Source organism: Struthio camelus, chromosome 2, assembly GCF_040807025.1.
Source record: "Struthio camelus isolate bStrCam1 chromosome 2, bStrCam1.hap1, whole genome shotgun sequence".
Taxonomy (NCBI): domain Eukaryota; kingdom Metazoa; phylum Chordata; class Aves; order Struthioniformes; family Struthionidae; genus Struthio; species Struthio camelus.
In genome coordinates this window covers 82,048,229-82,064,868 of record NC_090943.1, presented here as the reverse complement: position 1 = coordinate 82,064,868, position 16,640 = coordinate 82,048,229, and positions in this window count along the sequence as shown.

Below are 16,640 nucleotides of genomic sequence, written 5' to 3'. Positions count from 1 at the left end.
AAAGTTTTCTAAGTTTAGAAAAATAGTTGTATTGCTCCATGGGAAGGAGAAGCTATTGTGATTTTTAAGTGGTATCTAGCTGAGCCAAAGTACTTAGTATCCATCTGTGTGATGTCAATTCTCACAATATGTTATCATTGACATTCTAATATGTCATACCAAGGCAATTATAGTTTTGTAGTTAAAAGCTGAAGCTGAAAGAATTCAAGGTATCTATTCTTTGTGTATAGGTGTTAATGTCTGCAGAATGCTAGACATCTAGGGCATTTTCTTTCTTATTTTACTAATTTCCCATTAGTAGTACAAATTAAAACAGCATATTTAAATAATAGATGCTACTGCAAAAATAGTATGAAGAAATTCATCTGAAGGCTCATTAACAAAAGAAGAGCCATTCTTGCAGTGGTATGGAGGCTTGCAAGGTTGGAAATTACTGTGTCTCATGAGTGATCTGTGAAACTCATCCACAGACGAATCTGATATGTGAACTTCACAAGTAAGGTGCCCTCAGAAATAAATCCCTAATTATTAATCTGACAATGTACGGAAGCTTTGTCTTAGCAGGGCAAGAAGTTTATTTCTTCTTAATTGCACAATAATGAATGAAGAGTGAGTGGAAAACTTTGAAATCTCTTTCCTATCCAAAGTAGAGTTAAAATACTAAATGCTATATATCTTTAGCACCTGAATTTCTCTTGCAGTGCAAAATGTTCTTCTAAATTCTCATAACCAAAAATAGTCCTACTATACTTACTGTCCTAAAAGGTGTTATGGTATTTAGAATTTACCTTAAGCATTTAAAAAAAAATTCATTACTTACAATTTCTTTGACCTCTGTCATTCCTACTGTCTTTGAACTCCCTTTACCCTGCAGGTTCAGCAGTTAGTCCTGTTAGTCTGCTTCTGTTCTTAACAGCACAAACTCGAGTGCCAGTGCTTTGTGGAATTCCCTTCTCCAATCTGCAACAGTCAGCAGGTAACACTTGGGGGACGGTGTCCTTGGGCTCCCAGGCTGTCTACTTTTTTGTTCTGGTTTGCAAAAGTTAATAGATAAGCCCCTGTCTTGATCCAGTAGCTATCTCCCTACGTTATCTGATATGATTAAGTGTAAATGATTCTAAGAAACAACAACAAAATGGAAACTGCCAAAATGAGTGCATTTGATGGTGTCATAACGGTTTGCATGTTTTGTTTACCTACTTGAAAATTCACTCAAAAACCTTCTCAGTTTAAGATAAAGAGATGGAGCTAATTTCTGCAAGTTTTTTTGTATAGACAGCAGCCCTCCTGACCTGGGGCTTTTCAAAGGGACTTGCAGAAGAGTTTCAGTAAGATTTGAGCACCTGGCTGTCACTGCTAACTGAAGCATCAGATAAGCATCAGCAGCAACCTTCCTTGTTAAATAATTTCATGAGAAACTACCCTTAAAATTTTTATTTCAAAATTAATTTTGAATAAAGCTACATTTGTTTCCTAGATGAATCAAATAACATGCTGAAATAATCTAGCATTACTAAAAGGCACTGACAGTAGAAGCACTTTTTTGCTGTTTATTTCTCTTCAGTGCCTGTTATTTACTGACCAAATAATGTTTATTCTTGCATTATTTGATTTAATGTCTTACCTTCTTAATTTTTAATTTTATTTAAACTTTTTACTAACTCAAAGCCTTGGGAGCTACCTACAAATAAGATAAGAGATAAGAGCTGTTTATGACATAACTTTCGTCTTTTCCATGGCAGATCTAAATTATGTGTTGGTTCCAGGATTTAAAAGTTACCTTTATTAAAAGTATCTACAGTTGACTGTGAAACAGACTGAAGACCACTGAAACACTGCTGTATAATGAGTGGCTACATCTAAAGTAGCACTACCAAAACGATTTATTAGATAAGAAAATTGACTGTCTTTCTGTAGTGAGTTTGTATGCTATTGTATGCTATCTGTAGCTGTGTAGCATGTTTAACAGAAGATGCTTCTCTTCTGGAATAATTATTTCAATTCTCAGTAACTATTATGGTCTAACAAACTCAGTCAGCTTCACAATATATACAAAGCCCTTATATACCCCTCCCAAAGGTCTTGCCCCTTTGCAAATTTACTATTAAAAAGTTACATGCAAAAATACTGCAAGGATAGTGATGTAAAGCTATAAAACATGCTTTGGAATGTCATAAGTCAAAGTCATCTATTGGATGTGTTTAAAAGTCTATTAGGAATCATATAAAATAGACCCTATAAATCTTATTTAATTACAGAGTTATGTCTTTTGCCTGAGACCTCTTTAGTATGGGATAGCTGAGGGAGGCTGAGCATATGCAAAGGATGAGATTTTAGGTAAGTGCTAGAAGCTTGTAAGGAAGAAAGCCTGAGCTTTACACTTCTCTGAAGACTAACTTTGCACAGGTAATGTGGATGGGTTAGCACAGTCACAGTCACATCTGGCTCATACCACCGTGTGTCCTATACTGCTGTGTGCTAGTACCATGCATCTGAGTCAGACAAGTATGTTACTGGTACCACCTGATCCTGGGGTTTGTTGTAAGACTGTGTGGAGCTATAGGTATTGTGAGGGACTAAGACAGTGTCACAGTGTAGATGCCCAGAGCATGGGTCAAGCAGTCCACTTTTGTGTAAGCATAGTTGCAATCACATTGCAGCCTGTAACAATGCAGCCTGCACAATGCAGCCTGTAATACTGTAGCAATGCGTGTAGAGGGGGTGAATATGCTCTTTGTATGGAGGAAGGGGTCATTCTGATCTTGAGAAGCTTGGGAAAGGTCAAACACACACAAAACTTAGAAGAGCTACCATAACATGGCCTTAGGGATGAGAAGCAGCTACCAGCTATTTTTCAAGGTTCTCTGTGTATCACTCTTGGTGATTTCTTTTTGCCTTTGATTACAAGTGAAGATTGAAGCTTCTGTACTAAAATAGAGAAACTTTACATGCTTCCTTCATGCCCTATGCTTATCAGTATGTTTAATGAGGAAATATGTCAGGTTTGGCAGGGATAGCAAATACCACGCTATTTTCATTGATACAAAACTTGAGAGAAGTTGACCAATCCACCTACTTCACCTGCAGATTGAAAGAGGTGCATTGTTTTGTCTGAAGTTGCAAAGGGAAGTGGCTGGAATTGGAAGGTCGAATTGGGAGAAAGAAAGGAGATGAGTTACTTCTTTCTGTTGGAAGAAAGACTGAATGAAACTGGTGTTCATTATGGTTTTAATCTACAAACATGTAGCATGGGTATTTTCTTTAACACCAGATGCAGTTTGAAAAACGGGAGTGCAAAACCCATACATGCTAGAACAACTAGAGATCTTCACTTTTCATGTAGTTGCATTTAAAATTCTGGATCACCAAGTGGTCCTTAAAATTACACAGCTTTCAGCTAGCTTCTGTGAAATTCATAATTTCCATAACAAGTGAAATGTTGGTATTGTAACACTCAGAATGTTCGTAACGTGATGTGGTTTCCAGTATTCCCTTTGAAGCATGAGTGGTAGGAACTGATTAGCATGTAATGGAAGACACAATGCTGTAATATTCTTAGCCATAGGAGAGAAATATGAACAGAGTCCCTATAAAATTTGGAGGAGAAAGTGAAAGGTAACATTACAGCTTGGTGTCCTAGCACAATATGAAACATTCTGTTAAATGATTCACATCTAGTCAGGTTTGAACTATAATTTTTTGAAAAACAAAACTGTAGAAAGCTGCTCATGTCAGTGGAAAAAGTTCAAGCACTGCAACTGACATTGGTTTTAATTTTAGAAATGACTTTTTTTTTCTCAAGATATATTGGATGCCAGGACCTGCAGTCCTGTCTTGGGTCACTCTCACATTTTTTTAAGCCTTCTGCTCCTGAGAGTATGCATGGACATACGGTTCAAAGGAGAGGGTAATTGCACTAGTGTTATAGTTCATTGCATCATTTTCCTCCACAGTCCTACTCTTGGGACATTTGAAATCACGTATTGTTCGGAAATGTTAACTGCATGCAGATCTAAATCTCCTTCCCTTTTTAAGAGCCTTTCTCCAAGGCACTGACAGCAGCTTTCCAGGCTATGGACGCCTATCCTGTGGATGAGTGCTACTGGTTACAAGTGGATACTGGTTTTGTGAAATCTCAGTAGTTTTGTGTGTGATCCAAAAATTGATCCCTACTACTAAGGAATAGGGGGTCATTGCTTCAATTTCATTGATATTTTCTTCTCTGATGCTTGCTGCATAGTCTATGCCTGAGGCTAAGCAGTGGAGAAGGGATTTTTTTGTTTGAAAGAAAGAGATTTTCTTTATTTTTCAGTTTCAGTTTCTGTAAGTATCCAAATTTGCAGATGACTGCAATTACACGAGTGCTTCTAGATATAAACTCTCAGGTGTGACAACAAGTGCTTTGAGTTATATTTTGGGGGCTTGATTTATTGTACAAGATGATGGAAAATACTTTGGCAACAGAGTAATTGTTTGTTCATAAGGTTTAATTTAAATTGCATGGTGCACAGATTTTATTCTGCTTTCCAAATACATGCCTCTCCTGCAAAGGAGAAGAGTTTAGTTCAGTGGAGTTGTACACTTGGCAATCTGGCAAGCAACATGTTGAGAGAGTTGTATAAATGACTAACCTAGAAGGAAGCAGCTGGGTTTATTCAGTCAGCACTGGCATCTTTCAACACATTCCTTAAAATTCTCTTTCAACCAACAGAATTCTAATGTTTTTCCTGTTGCCAAAAGATGACTATTGTGAAATATTTGTTTAGTACTTAAATATCTCAATCTTAGCACAAGAAAGCCTTGTTCCTTGTACTTTATCACGTGCAGATGGTATTTTAGTTGTAGTTCTTGTGATCAAATTTAGGCACTTCACGCTTGTATGTTCTGTTCAGTACCTAAATGACCTCCTTGCTCTCTGAGTGACGTGTAGAATGATGTTCACCTGCACATATGCAATTCTTTCTTTGTTCTACTATTAAACCAATGTGCAGTAGTATAACTCTTTCACAAAGTACCACTCTGAACCATTATTTGCGTTGGAATCTTAGGTTTTCTTCTTTAAAATTCCATTTATCCTGTTCTTACTGATGGTATGTATTAGAACTCTTCTTTGACTTCTTCTCCCTTTGAAGTCAGTATCAGTAGAGGTGGCAGAATGAGGATCTTAATTATCTAGATTTCTCTCCATAGCCTGCTGTCTCATTACAGAGAATAGGAGAAAACATCCACTTAATTACAAAGTGTATTGCAGCTAAAGCTGACTGGTGACTATACTTATAAATAGATCCTACCAATTCATTTTATTCGTATTCATGACCTCTTTTGTTTGCTTATAGATGAACATTTGGTTGAATTAAATTTTATTTGCATGCATGTTTGTGATAAGTACAAATGCTGCATATGGGAACCCAGATAAATATTGGCAAGATACGAGACTTCGGAAAAGAGCTCTCATGACCACTTTAAGTTCATCTCTTTCTCCTCAAAGTACTTCTATTTCTTTTTATGCTGTAAAATACTGAACTAAACTTAAATATTGTTATGCACACATCATTCAACTTGGATATGTTTCTGTAAAAGTGTCACCTCCTTTTCCCTCCTGTTCTAATTCCCCTTTCCCTTTCTTCCTTACTCCCTCCAAATAACTTAAAGAAACTTTATTTTGAACCTCTCAGATAAAGTAAACAAAGATCAGAGTTGAACAAGCATGTACCTTTTTCTTTTAAATCCCAATCTAATAAGTTAAGGGTCGTGCTACATAAAAATGTCTTTGAGAAAATCATGTGTTATGAATTAACAAACTGCATAGTACAACCAAACTAAGAAACAACTGCGTGTGGTTACACTCATGGTCACAGATGTAATTTCTCAAGAATTGTAGGTCGCAAGAATATTGCAGTCTGCACATGTTTCTATTGGAAAATGAACCCTTTAGGGATTGTCTGTATGGGAAGATTTACTGGTACAATTTTTGCCGCTTTACTTTTTGCTCTAATTCTCTCTGCAGATGCTTGTTTTAAAATGGGTACCATCAGAGGGAGTTATAACTATGGTGATATAATTACATTAGTATTTTTTCCCCCATAAATCTTTCTTCTGGATAAATCTTTGATGCAGCACGCAATTTCTATAGTCATTTCACAGAGACACAGAGGTTATGACTTGCTGGCATAAAACTAGCTCAGCTAGGAAAAGAAACAAAGTCCTAGTTTAATCACTAGTGTCTCTGCATGGACGTTAAGGCTACAGCTGTACTAGTAAATTAAATTGCCTGAGAACATTCCCATAAGTAGAACATGTTTATCTGCACTAATAAGTTGTTAGAAATCCTGCTTGTGTCAGTTTGGCCCGTGCTAACCACAAATCTTCCTAAACAGTTCCCAGGTACAATTCAGCAGTTAAAATTTCCCTAGGATCTATTACTGTCTTCCAACAATATCCGAGCAGGCTTTGTACTCCGTGCTCCCCTTCATGCTGTTGTGCCACATCCCAGTCGCACTGCACACACACTTAGAGGATCATCCTGTGCATTTCCATCCTTAGTGGTGCAGAGCGGCATCTTGTTTTCACAGTTGGCTGGGGTTGCAGGGCAAAGCAACCTGAAGTTCAAGGAAAAGTGCACTGCAGTAGCATCCTGTGAGGAGACTGGCAAGTAGTGAAAGGGATGGGATGTGGCTCTTTTTGGATCTCTCTCCTTATCTATCCTGGGATTACTCTGTGTACCGAGGTGGGATGCCCTCCTCTTTCACCTGGAAGAGAACAGCCAGATCCAGGAGAAGATGGATAAAGAAGGGATAGGCAGTTCCTTGGCATCTCTCATGCTCATACTCCAGCCTCTTCCAGCTCTCTGCTTCCATTCCTACCTCTTCCCCGGCTCCATCAAATTCTGCAGAGGCCCATGGCCAGAAGGAGGGGGGAAGGAGGAGCATGTATTTTCAGTGGGTTTACCAGTGTAAATTGTATTTATTTATAAAAATTTGTATTTTCAAAATCCTTATATGGTTGGGGTTGTGCACTATTAGTACACTAGGCCTGCATGACCTTGTTGACATCGTGGACACGGACCAATCATGGGTAGACAATCTGGGTGGTGATCTGTGTACCATCTGTGACATTATTGCCTACTGTGGACTTTCTGACTCCTTGAATATTGACTGGAAAGAGTCAGCAGTGCCAGTATCCTAGAGGGTAACATCAGCAGCAACTGTTTCTTCATCAGGAAGGGCCTATTAGAAATAGATGCTGGACTGCCAGTGCAAGATCTCTGCAGAAAGCCCTTAATGTTTGTAAGGAAGTTCTCCACTTACTAGTTGTCATCATCCAGTAAAAGTGTGTGGCACTATATGAGTTCATTAGTAGACACTGGTCTCCTGAATACACCTCTTCTTTGCAATGGGGAGCATTCTTAGTTTAAAAATCAAGATCTCCAATAGGCACAATGACAGTAAGATGCAAGCCTGGAAGCAGTCAGCATCCCCACAGTATAGTTGGCTCCCAGAACCAGACACCTGGACTTTTGTGATGCGGATTCTTAGGCAAAAGGTGACTCACAGGCCATACCCTAGGTTCACGAAGATTTTCCAGGCTGTTCAGCATGAACTTGAAGAGCCTGTAGAAATCTGAGCGTCCACAGGTGCACTGTTGACAGTCATGCACAGTACAGTAAGCAGCAGGCAGCAGAGGCTACCAATCTGATGATGTGGTGCAGCGTCTTTTCTTATGTGAGTCCAGACTTGCTGCTGTGCTGTGTGCGAGGGTAACAGTGGAATACAGGGAGCATGAGTTAGGTGTGCTGATAACTGGTTACAAAGGTGTGCAGGATGTGTTCCATACCAGGGTCTGTTCCAGCTAACCTGCAGTTGGGACAAGGTTGCCCCCCTATTTTGAAGGAAAGGAATTTGCCGGCATAGACATGAGCCCTTCTATGCCCAGGCCTGGGAATGTTCCTTTAATTTTTCTAGTAGATGTGTGAGGAAGAGATGAGCTCACATGAACTAGCAAAGCATATGCTCCATAGTAGTCTTTCCACATTTAACCATTCATTTTACATACACAGGGGAAAATGTTAATGGTCCAAAGATTATGAATGAAAAAATGTTGAAGGAGGAGAGAAAGGGGAGAACTTTTGAAATGGTGCTAGAGTAATGAACAGTCAACTTAAAGTATTAGGTAATCAACAATTTACTAAACTGAAACAACATTGCCATCAAAAGTTATGGGCCTTCCAAAAGCTGATGAAGTATTCTTAAGACAGAGGTCAATAATAAGAAGAAACCATAGTGCATGAGTCTGTTCGCCTTACAGTCCGTTTTGTGGATAGAACACAAAACCTAGAACTGCCTGTTTTATCCCTGATAGACGCTGAAACTCTTAAGAGAGCTCTACAGAGAGGAGGTCTGAACACTCTTCTGAGTAAGCACTTTATTTTCACCAAAGTGCAATCTGATGTTTGAAATGAGGTGTGGGTCTTTCCCCCTCGGCAATAACTCCGTAAGTTTTGATTAGCATTTCTAATTAAAATGCTGTTCTACCTAGCTCTGAACAGATGTTTTGTCTTGTATGTGTACATGGCAACATATGTCAGGTGATGATTTAACTAAGTAAATGAAAATAGGAGACAAACACTGGAATTCCAAACTAGAAAATATTATCTTTTTATTAAAAAAAGAGAAATGTATTTTGATATCAGGTTTTGTGAAGGATTAAAAAATACTGTTTCTATAAAGCAGTTTATTCCTGGAAATCAATGGTAGATATCAAATATAGGAGCACTTTGTGAATGTGGATCCCTTTTTTAAAAAAGAGTGATTGATGATTGCTGCTGAAAAAGAAATTAACTTTTGTTATTGCCTTGTAGCTGCCTCTGTTCTATCTGGGATGTCGTCATGCAAATATTGTTATTCAGAATTGGTATTTGAGTAGTATTGGAGACCTACTGCCTAAGGCAGTGAGGAAGTAGAATGAAGGCTGTTTAATTGAACCTGCTAACAATAAAGTTAACTGTTCATATGAAACAGAGGTGCATAATCAGGAACTGGAAGAAAAGGGATATATTAATTCTCAGTCCTGAGAGGAAGTAGAGACTCCAGAGACAGTCATTATATACATGCATATATTAATAGAACATTATTTTTCACTCTGTGGAGAAAGTAGGCTAATAGACACATCCTGTGGAGCTCCTTTCTGTTTGAGAATCCTGCAGAAAAAAACCAAAACCCTTTGATTCTTTTTCTTTGAAAAGTATATTACAACTGATCTCAGTGAGGTACAGTATCTTCCATCTCTGTTCTAGCCAGTGTGGCTGCTTAGTACAACCTGTGGGTGACATTGCACAGACACAGGAAATCCTTCAAGGATTTGATCCTCAGGATCTGTCAAGCAACAAACTATGTCTAAAGGTTCTCTCTCTAGAGGATGAGGGAGAGATCACACCTGTCACTGTACTTTAATGTGAATAATCTTCCTCAGTGAACAATGTACACTCTCAGTCTTGGATTGTAGAGCAAGTGAAGGTGGAAGAAGCAGACTTGGCTACTGCAAAGTAAAAGGTGTTAAGGCAGAGGACAGTGGCATCAGGAGGTATAGCAAACTGAAGTTCTGCCTAATCCTTTTCTTTAGTGGTACAAGATGATTTATACACAGGCACCTTGCCATTCACTCTTAAATGTACTAAGTCACGGAGGTGGATATTTAAAGGCATTATCACCCCTATTCCTTTTGTGTGAGCTAGAGACACAGCATGGGAGTACTGAGCCCCAGTACAATGTGATACACAGTATGCAGTATGTAATGAGACTTCTGTGTTTGTTGTTAAACTAGATTAGCCTTCTGTAAGCTCCTGGAGATAGTATCTTATAAAATGAAAGATAGTCAGTAGTCAGCCATCTCGATGCATGGGCTGGACATTGATACTGTGGTTGCCATGGCAACACCACAGCACTTAAAATGCAGCTGCAGAATGTGCAAAGAAAATGCATTTCGCAGTAAAAAAGAAATTGTTAAAATTCTCAGTAAGAAAAGGTAAAAGGGAAAGTATTTGGTTAAATATATTAAATTAGGTGCCCTGTAGGATTCATGCTAGTCCCCAATATTATAAAACACATATGAACTTGAAAAGCATTAGATACCATTCTAAAGCCAAAAAATTCAATGTTAAGGTAGCATGAAATGGAAACAGCGTAGTGACTGATAAGTGATCTCCACATTTCCACTGGAATATTGTAGTAATATTGAAAAAGTAGACAATTTCTCCATTGTTAAATATTTGAAGTTGATATTCAGTGGCATGGTAGATGTTTAAACAAAGTTCTCTAAATCAAAATGAATGTCTTAACTGCAGACAGTCACAGAACTACAGCTTAGTGCAGTTTTCAAGAAGGTAAGAATTTTCAATTAGAGGAAAGAAAGTCCAAGAGAAGCTAAGTTTTTAACCAATAACGTTTGGTATTTCCAACTAAATCTTTTTGGAAATGATTACTCTTTAGTAATCCATGCTATTAAATATAAGAGAGTTTACCTTTCGTTGCTGAAATCTGAGCTTTCCAACTTAAACCACTGAGATGCAGTAAATCTAAAATAACTTTTAAAGTACTTCAGTGCTTAGTTTACCTCACTATAGCTGTAAGGGTCCCGGTGTTGACTCTTGAGCTTTTTCAGTTGTAGAAAGTTGTTCAGCTGTTTGATTCTTAATAAAATATTGCAGACAGAAAAGTAGGTCTGCTTTTTTGAAGGAGCCTCTTCTAGTAATATTGGTTCTTCTCTGAAGCTTGAACTTGTTACAGAATTCAAGAATTTGAGAGCAAAGGAAATTAAAAAAAAACCCACAGCAAAAGCCCTATGGGAGGATTTGGATTTTATCATACCATAGAACAACAGAAAAATTTTAGAGGAAATATTCACAACTTAATACAATAAACATCAGGAGACCTCTATATCCTGTACCTCATGCCAATAAAAGCATGCAGTAGCAGTTTGAAAACTTTCTGTCATAGTATATTTAAATATAAAGTAGGGGAAAATAATGTTTGTTCGTTTTATATAATAAATCATATGATTCAAAAGGTGAATCTTAGCAGTCCTTTTCAGGGAGGGAGGGCAGTGTGGGCTCTGAATATAGCTTGACAGGAAAACAGGAAAAACCAAAGCAAAACTGAGATGCTATCAACTGGATACTTTAATAAATCTTAATGCCAGGCTAGGTTAAATGAATACCCTATTGGCCTAATTCAGGAGAAGGATAAATAATTATCTCAAAAAAGTAATTATCTCAAAAAGTAATTGTTCAAACTGTGACTGTACATACATTTTGATGTAATTCCACTGAACGCCTGAAGCTTTTGATGTCATGCAGGATAATTAAATTTTTAATCATCTGTATGACTACACAGAGCACTCGGCATCTAGAGCTTAACATTTAATAAACTAAGTCACAACATTTTTTTGAAAACAGATGAAGTTATTGCAAAAAACATATTTTCTTCAGTTATGAAAAAAATCTTGTGTGTATGAATGTAAGAGACTGACCTAGCATTTAAAATGCCATAGAGTGAAGCCTGCCTGAAAGAATCTGTCAAACAAAATGAGATCTTGACTACCTCTACCTAGCTCTAACTCATTAAGTGATGTTGGAACGTGCTGGGAAAACAATGAAAGCGCAGATAATAATTAAGGGGGATACTTGCTGCAGAATTCTGGACTATGTCTGCCCTGCTCTAATGGTTTAGATATAAGTGAGAAAGAAAGAATCCTTGTAACGCATGAGTGATCCAGGAAACTATGATAACCATCTTCAGACATGGAGAAATTCAAAGAGATTGACCTGAGGGTGATATGACCAGCAAGGCTGCTGGTAGCTTGTGGGACCATCCAAGTCAGAAAGCAATAAATAATGAACCCAGTAGCTCATCAGGAGATAATACATCTACAAACATCTAACCCTGTGCAGAAGGCTGAGCCCAAGGTGATGCTGCTACATGAGCAGGCCAGGCTGCCAGCACCTCCACCTGCTGGAGTATGTGTCCTGCTCAAGCACATCCCCCAGTTGGAGTACGTGTCTTGCTCCTCCAAGTCCCTGGTCTTGGTCACACTGGACCAGAGGCCTTTGTGTGCTCTATACACTGTGTATGACAAAACAGAAATCACTATTCACCCACTGTAGCTATCCTGCTTAGTAAATAAATCTTAGTTTTCAAGTTCCTGAGTGGTGGTATTCTGTTCCTGTGGCTACCTCACCCTAATTTCCCCCATGACATAAAAGTTATCCAAAAACATAGCAAAAGCCATGATATGATATATCAGAGAATTAGGGGTGTTTGTTCGGTGATCTGTTAGAATATGATTTGAGTTTCCCCATAGACTAGTAAAAGAGATAAAAGACTTCTATCTATAATTGCGTATTACTATGTGACAGAAATTCATGAGGGAAGGGTGTATTTTTTCAAACTTGTTCAGAGTTTTTAGTCCTTGAGTTAAGGATCTTTTTATGCATTTCTGTTTTTAAAAGCCTCTGTTTTTTTCAGTTCATACTTATAAACTTTGGTCAACAGAAAATTTACATAATGGATTTTGCTGGTGTGATCTTAAGCCCCTTAGGTCGTGATCAATTCTTTTTCTATACAGATACCTGGTAGGTTCCGTACCAGTGTTGCATGCGTTAATTTAAAACATTCCTAAGGCAGACACTGAACGAAGAGAAAACAATTTGCTTTACAATGTTGCAATTAAGTGCAACTCTCATGAGTTGTATCAGATTATCTGAATCTGTAAATTATCTGTTACTTTTACTATCCTTGCCACTAATAATATGAATTCAGATTTTCTTATCCTCTGTTTTCTGTGTTTGCTAAAATGTTCCATAAGGACAGTTGATTCTTTTAATAATAATGTAGCTTAACTATTAAGCCATAGGAAATTGACAATGGCAGTATACTTAATTTCTATAAAACAGGGGATGATATAAAGAAAAAAGAATGGAAAGGCAGAGACATTTTATCATTTTGCACAATCCATTCAGTGCCAACTCAAAATTAGGATTGTATAATGAAATAAAACTGTGCAGTCCAAAATCAGATAAGGATCTCTAGTTTCAGAGTACATCAGAGCATTTGAGTAGATAACAGAGCAGCAACAGAGCAGTAAGCAGTAAACAGGGCCTACAGAAGAGTCCAATATCTATGAGAATAAAATAGCCAAATCGCAGCAGGAGTTCTATCCTTGTTGTCTGTCCTGGTGCTAAGGATTTTCCAGCTGTCTTCTGTCACAATCTTTGAGCCAGTAGGAATAGGTAAAGGGGATCTTTCTAGATGAAAAAAAACTCAACCAAAAAAAAAAAAGACCCCAAAATTCCAATATCCATCCAGCTAAGCAAAAAAGAAAGCTTTTTTGACTTAATCTTTACTTGATCTCTCACAGTCTGCCAGGAAGCTATTTATCTATAAGGAACACTCCTCCTTGGAGTTTTCTCTTTTAAATCAGATGAGCAGCTGTCTGTTTTTTTAGTGTGTTTTTTTTTCCCATGAGCATTTTGGATTTCACATGCCTCTTGATTGTTTTTAATTCCCTGTTTGGGTAACTTATTCAGTCTGTGTTATTCTAGCATTGAAGGTATTTTTAGAATTAAACTATCTTTAAGTCTTTCAAACTATTTACCCTCTGTTATCTGGAAAACATCTGAGATGATGAGTGGGCTATTTATTTTTTTCTCTTTGAAAAGTTTAATGTTGCTCTGTGCTAAGAATGATTTAACTGGATATTCGGAAATGTTTGGGAGAAAATATCTGGAATTAAATTAGCAATTTTAATTATGAAAAACTCTAGGAAATGTCAGGAACAAAAAGCATGTTCAGAGAAGCCTAGGGTGTCAATAAAATAGAGAACTGAGAATTCCAGTAATGAAATTATTACTCATGTTGATATATCTGTTTTTATGTAAATCCAGAAGGCTACAAAACATACATGTAAAAAAATAGCAAGATGCTGTGAGGAATCTATTGCCCTTAAATCATGCACACTGGGACCTATTCTTGTATAATACCATCAACTGCAATTCTTAGCTTCACTGTCACAGCCAGGTTGTGTTGTAGCACTAGAAATTTTGTCTCCTTTTTAAGCATTATGTTACTATGAAAGTTATCATCTTGTCATGATGTAGCCAAGTTCATGTTGGAAGAGAGATGGCCAACATAACATCCTGGGACTGGGCTTTTTAGGAACAACAGCATTTCTTATAGAATAAGGGAAGAGGAGAGCTTCATACTGGTTTTTAGCTTAGGCTTAAACAGCTGTATTTATTAAGAATGCCTAAGCGATACTTGGTGGCTCTTTTGCCTTTGCCTTACCTGACCTCAAAACAGGAACTCTGCTAAAAAGCTGGTAGCCCTGAAAGCACCACTGAAACTGTATCAAACATCTAGTTTATATTCCATGAAAGGTATCCCATACAAATGGTAGAGTCCAACTGCTTTATTTAGGATATGAAGAGAGTGCACTGGTAACATGGAACAAATGGGAATAATATTGGTCCACTGGAATGTATATATGACGTTCTTTAGTTTATAGGTGACTTTTTAGAACTATCCTGAGTGATTAATTACTAAAACTACTCATCTACCACTTGCTACATAGTATGACCACAAAGCATGAACATATTCAAAATTTGGCAAAGAACATTCTGAAAATTTTCTTTTTCAAAATTTTGTTCTTGAAGTTTTGTAAAGAAAATCTATGTCCAAATTCGAATAATGAAACCATTCATTCCAAAACTGTTGAAAGAAGGTACTTTTAAGACTTTTCCTGAGATTGGTCCTTTTTTCTAAACTGAAATTTTAATTAAAAAGAAACAATTTGAAATTTTAATAAAATTGATAGTCTTCTAAAGCATTTTAATTTTCATGGGGCTGTTGAATGGAAAGTGATTCTAACATGTAGTAGAGATTGCTACTAAGATGGCAAAATATCGTGGTCCCACCCTTTGCAAGTGCTGAAATATTTAGTTATCCTGACATTTAATTCAAGTATCATTTCAGAAACACTACACTTTCCATCATGGGTAATGTTGATTGTCCATTTAGTCTCATACAGTAGCCAGGAACAGTAACTACTTAGGAAATGTAGCATTAATGAAGTCTTAAAGCCTTAACAAATTTAAGTTCATATTTTTTTCAGCTTACCACAGCTTGCTCTTGAGCTCTGAAAGACAATGAAGAACTGACAGCAATATTTTTCATTTATTATTTATATGATTTCTATTATCTTCACTATCTTCCTGCCCTGCCTCTATACAAACTGATAAATTTGTGTTGGTCACCTACATATTTTGTAAAGAACTGTTCAAAACTAAAACCAAAAGATCCAGGATCCTTAGTTTTACTGCCTACATTGAAAAGCTAATCTGACTTCAGCTGCTACCTTTGTCTGCTTTTTAGGCCTTTCTACAAAGGCAAAGTCAATCACATAACCAATCTTTGATATTAAGTGATATCTTGATAGAAAAAAATCAGCTGACTGGAAACCATATGTCAACATTACTTGGGATTGAATAAATCACAGCCTCACTTTAGCAGCCCCAAGAGGCATGACCAGCAGTTGGCAAGAAGGGAAAATCAAGCCTATTGTCACTTCTATACTAAACAAAGTGACAATGAGAAGTTAGAATGTATTTAAAGCCAAATTTCAATTAAAAACAAGCTTTGTTTTTACATGGCAGAAGATTATTATTCCAATGCCATCAAAACATATATTTGTATAAATAAACACCTGCTGTAGCAGCCACTCCCCTCAGTTTTGTGATACAAAGGTACTTAATGAAAACATTAAACAGTATTGGCCCCACTGTCAACCCTTGGGGGATATCACTTGTGACTGGCCTCCAGCTGGATTTGTGCTTCTGATCACAACCCTGTGAGCCCAGCAATTCAGCCATTTTTCAGTTCACCTCACTGTCCATTTACTTAGCCTGTACTTCATCAGATTGTCTATGAAGATGTTACAGGAGACAGTGTCAAAAGCCTTGCTACATATGAGATAAATGCCATTTACCACTCTCGCCTCATTCAGCAAGCCAGTGTTCTCACCTTAGAAGGCTATCAGATTGATTATGTGTAATTTCCCTTTCATAAATCCGTTCTGACTCTTCCTGGTCACCTTCTTGTTCTTCATGTGTTTGGAAATGGTTTCCAGGAGGTTTTGCTCCATTACCTCTTTGGGGGTTGAGGTAAGACTGACCAGTCTGTAGTTTCCCAGATCCTCTGTCTTACCCTTCCTGACAGTAGGAGTAGCATTTGCTTTCTCTCAGTCCTGAGGAACTTCTCTGAAGTGCTATGACCTGTGTGTAGTTTGGTTTGAATTTAGGCTTTAAAATTCAGATATGTAGGTCCTTATTTAACAGGATCAAAGCTTTTCATTTCTCCCAGGGATGACCATTAGCACTGTAAGTTTTAAGGGATACTTACAAACTTTTGAAGAGTGTAAGCCTTACTGTTTTTTATCACTAATCTATGTTTCCAGCTTCTGCTTTTTGTCTTACTTTTTCTGCGGAATGCAAAGGTGGTTCAATAACAGATTAAATTTCACTCCTTAGTTTAGTGCCTCTCACTTCCCTTTGATATTGCTTTTTTCCCTCTTTTTGCCTTAAAACCAATATC